The 13,496-nt window shown below is 46.9% G+C and overlaps 1 protein-coding gene across 3 annotated transcripts in view; it reads left to right on the top strand.

Annotated features, from left to right (window-relative positions):
• EIF4G1 (eukaryotic translation initiation factor 4 gamma 1) overlaps positions 1–13,496 on the top strand; it is a 108,960-nt gene that overhangs the window by 23,657 nt on the left and 71,807 nt on the right. The gene's annotated exons all lie outside the window — the stretch shown is intronic.

Below are 13,496 nucleotides of genomic sequence, written 5' to 3'. Positions count from 1 at the left end.
CTCCACTCGAGCCATGGCCTCATCCTGGGCGGAAAGAGCGGATGTCTCCATAGACGTAATATGTAAGGCGGCAACGTGGTCATCTCCTTCCACCTTTTATAGACATTACCGTCTCGATTTATCTTCAAAGGCCAATTTAGTTTTTGGCCGTACAGTACTTAGTGCTGTAGTCCCGCCCAGGTGATTGATCTTTGAAAATCTCTCGTAGGGGTGCTGTCGTGGTGATAGGAAAACCGTTTTTTACGTACCGGTAATAGGATTTTAGAGCCCACGACAGCACCCGCACATTCCCCCCCGTAGTTAATCACTGGATTCCTGCGCTCTATTGGAAGGTGTGCCTTTAGTTATCACTCTTTAGAGGTGATGGTATTTAGTAATGTTTAAGTATATATGATTGTGTACTAACTCAATGGGCGGTGTCCCTTATACTCTGAAGCACAAACTGGAGTGGTGAGGGGGACCGCCCCTTTAAATCCTGTAGGTTCCTGTCCAGATGGTGGGCGGATCCCCTCTCTCGTAGGGGTGCTGTCGTGGACTCTGTAAAATCCTATTACCGGTACGTAAAACAGGTTTTAAGCAAACTCTTGTTGTAAACCCATTTTATTTTTAAAAAATTTTGTAATAAAAAACAGGTGTACTCTAATAATCTTGTGCACTTTTTGCTCTAAGCGAATTGCCCATTTAAAGTGTCTCGTGAGGCAAAAATTTTATATTGCTTCAGATTATTAATTTGTTCAATTTAATTTGTGCCATAAAGTAGTTATTCCCTACTTCTGAGACCAAATGTGTTTGCCAGGACTAAAAATCAATCATTGTTACCAGCTACACCTCTTTGGGATCAATGAACGCACCACCCTAGACCAGCGTTTCTCAGCTACAGTCCTCAGACTTCCAACCCGTCAGGATTTCCTTAATATTGGTGGTAATTAAGTCCTCGGACATTGCCCCAGCTCTTCTCTCCATAAGAAATCCTCAAATAATTAGTGAAAGACTTCCATGTGCACTGTGGGTGAAGGCACTGCCCTACACCATCATGTGTTTTCTTGTGGTGGCCTTAGTTGTGTATCACATAATGAAGGCTTATCCGGAGGGTGGTGAATTGGTAAAAGTTGGTAAGTCGTGGTTTGTTTGTTTTTCATTATTTTTTTTTGTGTGTGTGTTTTTAAGTCATTGACCTTTTCAAAATGTGGTAAATATTAGAGCGGTGTTTTCCTACTGCGGAGTTCCTGTCGATCTATTGAATAGGTGAACCTGGTTTCATCCTCTCTCGGATTGTGCTGGCATTTCTCGGAGAGATGTCAGCACATTCTCGCTCCTTAGTTGCTTCCGTATCACTCCTGTTCTTCACATTGTTCAAGGTTGCAACATTTATCGCTTATCTCATTGCCCTATGGTTTTTTTTTTTTTTCACCCTGTAGGTCATATAGAAGAACTAAGTAGGGATTAGTGGCTGATTATGATCAGATCCCAGCTCTCGCTTCTGAGGCTGGAAAGTTAGACGTTAATGCTCCATACATGCTAGATGGCTGTCAGACGAACAATGGTTTTTCCAACAGCTATTTTACCCTACTCCTAGTGCAGGATCTTCTCTCTTAGGCCATGTTCACACTTTGTGGCGTCCCTCTGTGGGTTCTCCCGCAGCGGAATTGATAAATCTGCAGGGCAAAACCGCTGCAGTTATCCCTGCAGATTTATCGCGGTTTGTTTTGCGATTTCCGCTGCGGGATTACTCCTATACTATTGATGCTGCATATGCAGCAATATGCAGCATCAATAGTAATGTTAAAAATAATAAAAATTGGTTATACTCACCCTCCGATGTCCGGATCTCCTGGGCGCTGCACGCGGCGCTCCGGTTCCAAAGATGCTGTGCTGAGAAGGACCTTCGTGACGTCACGGTCATGTGACCCGGGCGTCATCACGGTCATGTGACCGCGACGTCACCGCAGGTCCTGTTCGCACAGCAAACCGAAGACCGGACGGCCGCGGGCAGCGCTCAGAGGTGAGTATAGCATCATTTTTTATTTTAATTCTTTTTTTTACCCCAAATATGGTTCCCAGGGCCTGGAGGAGAGTCTCCTCTCCTCCACCCCGGGTACCACCCGCACATTAACCGCTTACTTCCCGCAACGTGGGCACAGCCCCATGCGGGAAGTAAGCGGTTCAATGCATTCCTATGGGTGCAGAATCGCAGCGATTCTGCACAAAGAAGTGACATGCTGCGGGTTTTAAACCGCTGCGTTTCTGCGCGGTTTTTCCCGCAGCATGTGCACAGCGGTTTGCGGTTTCCATAGGGTTTACATGTAAATGGAAACGCTATGGAAACTGCTGCGGACCCGCAGCATCAAAATCGCCGCGGTTCCGCGGTAAAAACCGCAAAGTGTGAACATGGCCTAAGAGATCATAAGCATCGACAGTCTGATATGACATTCCGGATCCTATCCCCCAGCGATCATCTGTTCTATACCCCCATGCATGTTGAGCAGTTGGCGGGTTCACGTGACGCTAGTCTGATGATTTGGGGGGCCTTTATGTGCAGTTACTATTCTCTTCTCTAGGATCCGTTTTTACAAATCTCTTCCTGCCTCCTTTAAAAGAATGTCTTTATACAGTATTTACCATGTATGTATGTAAAAGGATGAAATGTATTTCCTATAGAAAATATCAATATTTATAGCTTGTATAAGCGTCTTTTATATGAACTGGTCCATATAATTTTTTGTCCTCTTGACCCCCTCTTAATCTGTGCAGGCTGCATTACAGTGCATACCTATTGTCATGCTCGGAGCCGGCTCACTGTATAGAATAACCCTCTGTTATACAGAACTTTCTTTTACAGCTATTTAAAGGTTTAGAAAGTTCCAGAAATACAATTTTAGCACAACAATTTTAAGGCAAAGCATATCCCATTGGTCCTAGGCCTACATTATGATGTTTATAGCCTTTTCTACTGCAGCCTAATGATTGCTGGGGGCTGAAGATGTGCCACATTCTGTATATAGGGAGGATTCTGGTTCTCTGATGTGAAGAAGTTTGGATTTTCTTGCTCTTAGTCACCACCATTTTTGGGGCACATACTATTGGCAGTCGATAGTTTGTGAAACGGTAGTGTAATGGTCTTTTAAAGGGAGCCTGTCTCGTCTGATAACACTTAATGTACAGATACAGGATTAATTTGCAAGTTAATAGCATTAAAAAGGTGCCCTGTTACCATCCTGACAGCATGGCTCCCTGGAGAAAAGGAACATTATTCCTCCCAGAAGCTGCTGGCTTTCAGTCATACAGGCAGTGCAGTGTCACTACAGTAAAGCAGTAAGCACACCCCACTACTTTGACTGTCAGCCAGCCTTGCAGGACAGCCAGCTATGCCATGATTCTATCAGTCAGTGCCTGGGAGTGCTTGCTTTGCGGTGATTGTGGACTGAACCCATACCGGCTTGCCTGCATGGCTGAAAGTTGCCATCTCTCCAGAGGAATAAAGTCCTGTGTGCTGCACTTTTTAGTGTGGTGCTCGGGCACCATTCTAAGGCTACTTTCACACATCAGGTTTTTGCCGTCAGGCACAATCCGTCGAATTTTGAAAAAAAAACAAATCTGTTTTTTTTTTTTCCAGCTGGATCCGTTTTTTCTGAGTTGTATTGGCGCTGGATTGCGCCTGATGGCCACACGTTTCATCCGTTTTTTGCTGGATCCGTCAAAAATGAGCTTTCCGGCGGACGGAGAAAATGTCCAGAGGAACGTTTTCTCTGTCCTGCAAAAAAACGCACAGAGACGGTTCCAGCGATAAACGGATGAAACGTGAGGTGAAATAAGTGAATCTGGTGACAGATTCCAGTATTATTACACTGAGCTGGAGTCTCTGTCTCTCTCTCTCTCTCTCTCTCTCTCTCTCTCTCTCTCTCTCTCTCTCTCTCTCTCTCTCTCTCTCTCTCTCTCTCTCTCTCTCTCTCTCTCTCTCTCTCTCTCTCTCTCTCTCTCTCTCTCTCTCTCTCGTTTTTCTACTATACATTTTCTCTGTTTCCTGGTTTTGGCTTACAAATAATACTGATGTAAAATAGTGAGCATGTGAACATAGCCTTAAGCTGCTACCTTGCAGATTAACTCTATATCTGCAGGTTAATAGCATTATCGGATGTGACTGCATCCCTTTTTAAAGGGTAACCTAAAGCCCGGAAAGTTGCAGCCTCAGGGTAGATTTGCTTGTAAGGGTATGTGCACATCTTGCGGAATGGTGTGCGGATTTACAGCAGTTTTTCTGCGTTTGTTGTGCGGATTCCACCTGCGGTTTTACCTGCGGATTCCTATTATGGAGCAGGTGTAAACCGCTGCGGAGTCCGCACAAAGAATTGACATGCTGCGGAATAAACCGCTGCGTTTCCACACGTTTTTTTCCGCAGCATGTGCACTGCGGATTTTGTTTTCCATAGGTTTACATTGTACTGTAAACTCATGGAAAACTTCTGCCAATCTGCAGCGGCCAATCTGCTGCGGATTTGTAGCAAAATCCGCAGCATGTGCACATACCCTAACTGGTCGTCATGTCTGGATTCCATCAGCTATTTCTGCCCCATCATGTGTTTCAGCAGAGAGTGGGCTGCCTATCCCAGATGTCTTGCAGAAAGGATTGGACATGTTTGCATCCAATATGCCTTATTACCGGTGCTTTTCATGAGTATGGGTTACTGTAAGTTCACACACACCTGGTATTTATTTATTTTTTTCTTCTTGTATTCACGTTTTTCAAGCAGAAACCTCTTCAGGAAATGCTCCTACTATGTGACTTATTGGAATAGCTTTTCTTTTTTCCATCATACATGACGGCACCACGAGAGAGGGGATCCGCCCATCAAGGACAGGAAACCTTCAAGATAAAAAGGGCGGCTCCTCTCTCCACATCAGTTGGTTTCCTGTCCTTGACGGGGAACCCTCAAGATGAAGACTTCTGATGAAGACAGAAGAGGATGCCAGGATCGGGTGGATTTGGGCAGGCGCTGGTCTGCTGCACCCGTCACCAGGTACTGGTAGTCGCCTCGGGGGTCATGTATTCCATGCCCCCCCCGAGCGAAGCATGGCCACAACCCGTGAGGATTGCCCGGGTGAAGATTATCCATGGGGGCCGCAGGTGGCGCTTCCCCCCCTGTTGATTTAAAATCCTGCTCTCCACGGGGGTCACTTTTATGGTGCCCCCCTGTTGACCAAAGGTGGCCATGCAACCCGTAAGGCACATCGGTGCCCGGGCTAGGTAAGCTCCTCGGAGGTTTTGGGGCCCTCCCTGTCGAGCATTAAGAGCAGGTCTCCCCCCTCTTCCCTCCTCCCTGGCGATACCTGAACCTGCACAGAGCGGTGGAGCACTGAGAGAGCATCTGGATGCTGAGGGTAAATGCTGAGCTACCTTCCTGAATCTGTGGCGTGGACACTCCGGAAGCCTCCCTCCAGCCGGCGCCAGGTACCCGGGAATGGAGGTACGTGCGTGCGCAATACCCGGCGGCAGCACTCGGAACGTTTGCGGGCAGAGGGACAGGGGGGCCAGAATCTTCGGCGCACACCAGAAGCAAAGGCCGGGTGCGCGCCTGGAAGTAAAGTGCGCATAGGCGCTGAAGAAGCGCGCACCGGAAATAATAGCCGTGTGCACGCGCAGCACTCGGGGCAGGATCAACCAGGTGAATCGTGGATCTACTAGTGCGCACCGGAAGTGGTTGCCGGGTGCGCGCTCTGGCATAATTATACAGCGCAGGCGTTGCGCTAGCGGCCAGCAGATGCAGGGGTGATTGATTGCATCTGTGAGCACCGGAAGTGGTGCAGGCACAATCAGCCAGGTAATCAAATCATGACAGGTACGCACATGCACCTGACTGCTGAAGCAACCAGTAATGGCAGGATCAACCAAGTGATTCATTAAAAGAAAAAAGTGAATCTATTTAAACGAACCAGAAGTGCTGCCCTGTGTCACTAATCCAGGCCAGGTTGAGGGTGACTACTCTTGTTACGTGGTAATGTGTATGATGGAGAGCTTTTCACCAGAACATTTGATGCCACAGCAAGAGGTGCAGGAGAGGCGGTCTCGCTCAAGTGAGAAGAGCCAGATCCGCCATGGCAGCAGCAGAAGCCGCTCGGACAGCGTACGGACGGATCGCCATACCAAGGAGGGGTCCCTAGTCTCATTGGGAAACACGGAGAAAACCAGCCAACCTCCGGATCCGGTACCGGTACTTTGAAAGCGTCCGAGTGGTGAGTGAACTGTGAGAAAGTCCAGCACGCTAATGTCTGTTCTTTTCTCTTCTCTTATCTCCGTCTCTCCCCTCTTTTTTTCTTACATACATTGGGGGGTGGAGTATAGGAGGTCCCCAAGAAGTGCAAATCAAAGGCTAAAAACAAGGAATGTCCCTTATGCAAAAAAGCGTTAAAACCATCCTGGAATAAAAATCTGTGTCATGATTGCATTAACAAGACGGTAGCAGAGGAAACACCCTCCTTTGCAGAGAGTCTAAGATCACTGATCCAATCAGAGGTCTGTAGGTCTGTAAAAGCATTGCAGACAGCCGACACAGATTCCAGATCTAGGGACAGATCCAGCCCCTCAGTAGCATCCCAAAGAGATTCCTTGGAGTCAGAGGGGGACTCAGATACAGCTCGCTGCTCAGATTGTAGCTCAGAGGAGGAAGACTCATTTCCAGCGGAAGCTACGGATAAGCTTATTAAAGCTGTTCGCTCTACCATGGGGTTGGTAGATGAGAAGGCAAAAAAGACTGCCCAAGAACTTATGTTCAGTTGTCTGCAGAACAAAAAACTGAGGTCATTCCCTATTAATGAACAGCTACAAGAACTGATTAAAAGGGAATGGCAAAAACCGGAGAAAAGGTCCCAAATAACCACCTCCCTAAAGAGAAGATATCCTTTTGAAGAGGCGGCCTCCTCATCTTGGGATAGAGCCCCGAAGATTGATGTGGCAATTTCAAAAGTTGCCAGAAAATCCTCCCTGCCATTCGAGGATCTAGGTTCTCTAAAAGAACCTCTGGATAGGAAGGTGGACAGTTCCCTGAAAACAGCATGGGAAGCCTCGGCAGGAGCACGAAGGCCAGCTATCGTGGCCACTTGTGTATCCAGATCCCTAAAGATCTGGATAGACAACCTGGAGGATCAGGTAGAACAAAAAGTTCCCAGAGAGATTATCCTAGAGGCAATACCGGCCATGAGACCAGCAGCAGTATTTCTAGCTGAAGCATCAGCAGATTCAGCTAGACTGGCAGCAAGATCAGCAGCTTTAGCCAACACAGGACGCCGTGCCGTATGGCTTAAATGCTGGCCAGGAGATACTCAGGCAAAGATGAAGCTTTGCTCTTTGCCATGTGAGGGGAACTTCCTGTTCGGTCCGGCACTAGACGAAGTGTTAGGAAAATTTTTCTTTTTGTCACCGGCTTTTTCTAAGCAGCCATTTCAGCCCTTTCGGCGCTCCTTTCGGAAAGGCCAAAAATTCCGAAGGCAGCAGTATAGAGACCGAGACAGGAGCAACTTCGATAAGCGGTCCAGGGGAGGAAAAGGCTTCTATTTTGGCAAGTCCCCCAGGGACACCAAGAAACCCTCCCAGTGACGGTCCTTCTCAGGTGGGAGGGAGGCTCTCTCCCTTCCAGCCTGGGAGAGGATCTCCTCCAGCGTATGGATCCGACAGATTATAGGATCAGGCCTAAAACTCAAATTCCACCACTGGCCTCCAAGAAGATACATGCAGACCCCGATACAGTCCTCCCAAGAGAAACAAAACAGTCTGGAAGGAGAAATAATATCACTCCTAGACAAACACGTCTTGGAAGAAGTTCCAACAGAGGAAAGGATGGAAGAGTTTTACTCCCCCCTTTTTCTCATAAAAAAACCGGACAATTCTGGGAGGACAAAAATAAATTTAAAAGGCCTCAACAAATATCTAATAATTCCTTTCAAAATGGAAACCATAAAATCAACGGTGAAACTTCTATATCCCCAGTGTTATATGTCCGTCCTCGACCTCAAGGACGCTTATTGTCACGTCCCAATCAGACAACAAGATAGTCAGTTTCTCAGAGTGGCAGTTCAGATGGGGTCCCAGCTACGTCCCTTTCAGTACAGGGCTCTGCCCTTTGGGATAGCAACAGCCCCACTTGTGTTTACAAAACTGATTGCAGAGGTCACAGCACATCTCAGAGAAAAAGACACTCTGATAATACCCTACTTAGACAACTTCCTGATAGTGGGGAAAAACTCTTCTCACTGTCAGGAGCAGGTCAGAATAGTGATGGACACTCTGCAGACACTAGGATGGCAACTGAACCTCAAGAAATCCAAACTAGAGCCAGCAATGGTCCAGAGTTTCCTAGTGATAACGGTAGACTCCGTGGCGCAGGAATGTCGCCTCCCAGAGGAAAAAATCAAACAAATGATTATGTCCACATTAAAAAAACCAGAGATGACTTTAAGAAGAGCCATGTCGGTGTTGGGGTCTCTAACCTCCTGCATACCGACAGTAAAATGGGCCCAGTTCCATGCAAGAGAACTGCCATGGTGTGTGCTGCAGAACGACCTGGAACTTCAGGGGCAGCTAGAGCAGAAGCTCATTCTCCCACTCTGTACTCCCAATCACTCAGATGGTGGTTACAGATAGTCATCTCCGAGAGGAGTTCCCTGGACATACACAGCCTCCAAAGTAATCACAACGGACGCCAGTCCATGGGAGTGGGGAGCTCACTCAGACACACTATGGGTCCAAGATCCCTGGGCTCAAGAGGAGAAAAATCTATCCTCAAACGAGTGGGAACTCCTAGTGATCGAAAAAGCGCTAAAGAGGTTACTTCCACACTTGGCAGGATATCATGTGAGAGTCCTATCGGACAACCGAACAGCGGTCGCATACATGAACCACCAGGGGGGCACCCGTTCTCGGTCACTGATGCACATAACCAGAAGACTCATGACTCTAGCCGAAAGGCATTTCCTTTCATTATCGGCCTTGCATATTTGAGGTGTGGACAATATAAAGGCAGACTTTTTAAGCAGGAACCACTTGAGGCAAGGGGAATGGTCCCTAAAAAAGTCAATTTTTCAATGGATAGTGCACATGTGGGGAAGAACCAGTGTAGACCTCTTTGCCTCAAAAGCCAACAAAAAAGTTCAAAAGTTCTGCTCCCTGAACCCAGCAGACAGGCCGTTGGCAGTAGACGCCTTCAGCATAGAATGGATGTCAGGACTCCTGTATGCCTTCCCACCGATATGTCTAATCCCAGCAGTTCTGAAGAAGATCAGGGAGGACAAGGCCAGGGTAATTGTAATAGCTCCCTTCTGGCCGAAAAAACCATGGTTTTACTGGCTGAGAGTGATGTCAGTGATGGACCCGTGGGTTCTCCCGGAAGACCAGGACCTTCTAACGCAGGGTCCCTTCAACCACCCGCAGAATTCAGGGCTACATTTCACAGCCTGGCATTTGAACGGTCGTTGTTAGAGAAAGAAGGGTTCTCAGCTGGTTTAATATCCACCTTGCTTAGTAGCAGAAAACCAGTAACGACCAAGATCTATGGGAGAATATGGAAGAAATTCCTGTCAAGCTCAGGGCCAATACGGGAAGGGGAGGTCCCGATAGTGGCAATACTGGAGTTCCTGCAAAAGGGCTTAGATCTGGGGTTTGCTGTTAGTACCCTCAAAGTACACATTTCAGCCTTAGCAGCCTTATTCAACTGTGACCTGGCAAACAATAGGTGGGTGGTGAGGTTTATCCGAGCCTGTAGTAAAGCTGACTCTATTCCATCCCCTACTCCTCCACCATGGGATCTAAATTTAGTATTGACAGCTTTAACAGAAAGCCCCTTTGAGCCGTTAAATACAACATCAGATAAAGTACTAACATTAAAGACAGCTTTGTTAGTGGTCCTTACATCTGCCCGTAGGGTGGGGGATTTACACTCGTTGTCAGCTGACCCCCCCCCCCCCTTACACACAAATTATGGACGATAGGGTTGTATTAAAATTAGATCCGGCATATCTCCCCAAAGTGGTATCGAGGTTCCATAGGGCTCAGGACATAACCCTCCCCTCTTTCTGTCCCAATCCTAGGGGTCAAGGAAGGGCCTTAAAGCCTCATAACAAACTATCGCTAGATGGGTGAGAGAGGCCATTATTCTAGTGTATAGTAGTGCAGGCAGGGTTGTTCCACAGGGTCTGAAAGCCCACTCCACGAGGGCCATGGCGAGGTCGTGGGCGGAGAGAGCAGATGCTACCATCGACCAAATCTGTAAGGCGGCCACTTGGTCCTCTCCGTCTACATTTTTTAAACAACATAGGCTAGACCTATCTGCTACCTCTGATCTCACATTTGGGAGAAGAGTGTTACAAGCAGTGATCCCTCCCTAAAAGAGAATACAAATCTCTGTAACTCTCTCGTGGTGCCGTCATGTATGATGGAAAACCATGGGTATTACATACCTGGTAATGTGTTTTTTCATGAGACATGACGGCACCCTTATATTCCCACCCTTTTGATCACGTCATTAGTTGGGTGCATTATTAGCATTATTTGTATTATACACTCCCTGGGGTATCGGTGAATAGAACCGTATAGGATGTATTATTTATGTGTACACTAACCAGCGGAGTTCCTCTCGTACTCTGTAAACAACTGATGTGGAGAGAGGAGCCGCCCCTTTTATCTTGAAGGTTTCCTGTCCTTGATGGGCGGATCCCCTCTCTCGTGGTGCCGTCATGTCTCATGAAAAAACACATTACCAGGTATGTAATACCCGTGTTTCCTGAAGCTGTTCTGGAAGAGTTTTCCTATTACATTTTCTTTTTACTTTTTGATTTGTCAGAGTGAATTTCATGAGTATCTGCTTCCAAGAAATTAAATGCGCTATTTTTCTTTCTCCGCTGTGCGTTTCAGAAAAAAATAAAAAAAAAAATAAAAAAACAAACTCATGAACTGCAAAAGTGGATATCCTACGTATTATGGAAATAGGTTTTTATGGAGGATTTTGTAGTGGATATTCTAAAAGCAGACATGTGAACATAGTCTAATGCCTGCCATGCATACTGTATATACTCGAGTATAAGCCGAGACCCCTAATTTTGCCACAAAAAACTGGGAAAACGTAATGACTCTAGTTTAAGCCTAGGGTGGAAAATGCAGCAGCTACCGGTAAATTTCAAAAATAAAAATAGGTACCAATAAAAGTAAAATTAATTGTGACATCAGTAGGTTAAGTGTTTTTGAATATCCATATTGAATCAGGAGCCCCATATAATGCTCCATACAGTTCATGATGGCCCCATAAGATGCTCCATACAAAATACGCCCCATATAATGCTCCATAAAATTTATGATGGGCCCCATAAGATGCTCCATATTAAAATATGCCCCATATAATGCTGCACAAAGGTTAATAATGGCCTCATAAGATGCTCCATAGACACATTTACCCCATACAGTGCTGCATAAAGGTTAATAAGGGCCCCATAAGATGCTCCGTAGAGAGATTTGCCCCATATAATGCTGCACAAATGTTGATTATGGCCCCATAAGATTCTCCATGGAGATATTTGCTCCATATAATGCTGCACAAATGGTAATTATGGCCCCATAAGATGCTCCATAGAGGTATTTGCTCCATATAATGCTGCACAAATGGTGGTTATGGCCCCATAAGATGCTCCATAGAAATATTTGCCCCATATAGTGCTGCACAAATGGTGATTATGGCCCCATAAGGCCATGTGCACACGCTGCGGATTCCATTGCGGAATTTTCCGCAGCGGATTTGATAAAACCGCAGGGCAAAACCTCTGCGGTTTTTCCTGCGGACTTATCGCAGTTTCTATTGCGGATTCCGCTGCGGTTTTACACCTGCAGTTTTCTATTGGAGCAGGTGTTTCCGCACGGTTTTTTCAGCAGCATGTGCACTGCGGATTTCGTTTCCCATAGGTTTACATTATACTGTAAACGCACTGTAAACGCACGGGAAACTGCTACGGACCCGCAGCTGCAGATCCGCAGCAAAATCCGCAGCGTGTGCACATACCCTTAGATGCTCCATAGAGATATTTGCCCCATATGCTGTTGCTACGATTTAAGAAAAAAAAATTACATACTCCCCTCTTGTCGCTCAGGCCCCCGGCACTTGCAATATTCACCTGTCCTCGTTCCACCGCCGGGCACCGCTCAGTCTTCAGCGTCATCTGCACTGACAGGCAGAGGGCACGCACGAACCACTTCATCGCGCCCTCTGACCTGAGCGTCACATTAGAGGACGCGGAAGACGGAGCGGTGCCCGGCGGTGGAATGAGGACAGGTGAATATCGCGCAATGCTGCTTACTCTCCCCATTATACTCACCTGCTCCCGGCGCGGTCCCTGACAGCTTCCCTGATGGTCTTCTCCAGGCGCTGACAGCTTCTTCCAGTGAGCGGTCACCAGTACCGATCATTACAGTAAGGAATATGCGGCTCCACCCCTATGGGAGTGGTGTCACTTCCATATTCATTACTGTAATGAGCGGTACCATGTGACCGCTCAACGCTGGAAGAAGCTGTCAGTGCCCGGAGAAGACCATCAGGGAAGCTGCCAGGGAACCACGCTAGGCACAGGTGAGTATGTGACAGCTGCCGCTCCCCCTCCCCCGCCAACCCCCTGGGACAATGACTTGAGTATAAGCCGAGAGGGGCACTTTCAGCCTAAAAATAAAATGGGCTGACAATCCTGGCTTATACTTGAGTATATATGGTAGATCTCAGCTGAACAGTCTTCTCCCCCGTACACAGGAACACTCCACTCAACCAAGTGCTCCGATGTTATCTGAACAAGCCGCTATCCGAACCTGGCAGGAACTATTTCCTCAATAACAAAAATGTCAATACTAAAACTTTCTGGATACTCTTCTCTCACAAAATCAAACGTCTGGAAAAAGTCAGAAGGCCGTCCCTTCACGCTAATGTTTTAGACTACGTTCACGTTTGCGTTGTTGTGTGCTGCGTCGGCGACAAAACGCATGCAAAACGCAGCGTTTTGGAACGCATGCGTTCATTTTTTTAGCGCAAAAAAAATGCAACATGCTGCGTCCTCTGCGCTCTGATGCTTGCGCCAAAAAAACGCATGCGTCACAAAACGCAACAACGCATGTCCATACGCCCCCCATGTTAAATATAGGGGCGCATGACGCATGCGTCGCCGCAGCTGCGCCCGACGCAACGCAAATGTGAACGTAGCCTTAGACAGTCCCATTGATATTGGCAGATTTGACAGACATTTTTTTTTTTTTTTTTTTTTAACTCTTGTGTGCATGGGAACTTGCCAATAGATCGTGTTCAGTTTTTGCTCTTTATTCCCGTTGTTCCCCCTGATTATTCCAGATTTAGTTTATAAATCCACCATACGGTTTGAAATATGAACCTTTTTGTTTAAAGTAACTTTTTATGGTCTGAAATGGAACCTGTAGATATGAAAATGACGTCCAAACTGCGGGCACCATGTTATAGAGCCGGGGAAAC

Source organism: Ranitomeya variabilis, chromosome 2 (genome assembly GCF_051348905.1).
Source record: "Ranitomeya variabilis isolate aRanVar5 chromosome 2, aRanVar5.hap1, whole genome shotgun sequence".
In the NCBI taxonomy this organism is placed as follows: Eukaryota; Metazoa; Chordata; class Amphibia; order Anura; family Dendrobatidae; genus Ranitomeya; species Ranitomeya variabilis.
Note: the sequence above shows the minus strand (reverse complement) of the source record. Positions and strands in the feature narration are given on the sequence as shown.